At 52.1% G+C, this 1137-nt stretch overlaps 2 non-coding genes across 2 annotated transcripts; both read right to left on the bottom strand.

Moving 5' to 3' along the window:
- Positions 1-337: 337 nt before the first annotated feature.
- On the bottom strand, positions 338-456 carry LOC119343205. The gene has a single exon (XR_005165955.1). It is a non-coding gene; the product is annotated as a 5S ribosomal RNA (ribosomal RNA).
- A 297-nt stretch (positions 457-753) lies between these two features.
- LOC119343204 lies at positions 754-872 on the bottom strand. Its single transcript, XR_005165954.1, has one exon. It is a non-coding gene; the product is annotated as a 5S ribosomal RNA (ribosomal RNA).
- Between the last annotated feature and the right edge of the window lie 265 nt (positions 873-1137).

Here is a 1137-nt window from a genome sequence, read left to right as displayed (position 1 = left end):
TGATGGGATCCGGTGCTTTAGTGCTGGTATGATCGCATCCGACATGTTACCCCGGTCTTCGTCCCTTATCCTTGCCCCTCCCAGCTCCACTACAAAGACGATTGTACATTGCTTTGGCCGCTCCCTCTCAACTACGGAGACGAGTTTAACGCGGTTTCCACCCCTCCCTCTCAACCGCACCAGTGCACGCTTGCCGCGCCACAACGCCGACGCTGGACCCGTGAATCGTGAGCACCCAGCTATGACTTACCGCACTCGTGCAAAATAATAAAACACGGTAAATATATTACTTACACGTGCGTTTTGTTTTGCAAGCGGCGCGAAAAAAATTAAAAAGGGAATGCAACACGAGGACTTCCCAGGAGGTCACCCATCCTAGTACTAATCTCGCCCTAGCACGCTTAACTTCGAAGTTCTGATGGGATCCGGTGCTTTAGTGCTGGTATGATCACATCCGACATGTTACCCCGGTCTTCGTCCCTTATCCTTGCCCCTCCCAGCTCCACTACAAAGACGATTGTACATTGCTTTGGCCGCTCCCTCTCAACTACGGAGACGAGTTTAACGCGGTTTCCACCCCTCCCTCTCAACCGCACCAGTGCACGCTTGCCGCGCCACAACGCCGACGCTGGACCCGTGAATCGTGAGCACCCAGCTATGAGTTACCGCACTCGTGCAAAATAATAAAACACGGTAAATATATTACTTACACGTGCGTTTTGTTTTGCAAGCGGCGCGAAAAAATTTAAAAAGGGAATGCAACACGAGGACTTCCCAGGAGGTCACCCATCCTAGTACTACTCTCGCCCAAGCACGCTTAACTTCAGAGTTCTGATGGGATCCGGTGCTTTAGTGCTGGTATGATCGCATCCGACATGTTACCCCGGTCTTCGTCCCTTATCCTTGCCCCTCCCAGCTCCACTACAAAGACGATTGTACATTGCTTTGGCCGCTCCCTCTCAACTACGGAGACGAGTTTAACGCGGTTTCCACCCCTCCCTCTCAACCGCACCAGTGCACGCTTGCCGCGCCACAACGCCGACGCTGGACCCGTGAATCGTGAGCACCCAGCTATGACTTACCGCACTCGTGCAAAATAATAAAACACGGTAAATATATTACTTACACGTGCGTTTT

This window comes from Triticum dicoccoides, unplaced genomic scaffold, assembly GCF_002162155.2.
Source record: "Triticum dicoccoides isolate Atlit2015 ecotype Zavitan unplaced genomic scaffold, WEW_v2.0 scaffold119003, whole genome shotgun sequence".
Lineage (NCBI taxonomy): Eukaryota > Viridiplantae > Streptophyta > Magnoliopsida > Poales > Poaceae > Triticum > Triticum dicoccoides.
Note: the sequence above shows the minus strand (reverse complement) of the source record. Positions and strands in the feature narration are given on the sequence as shown.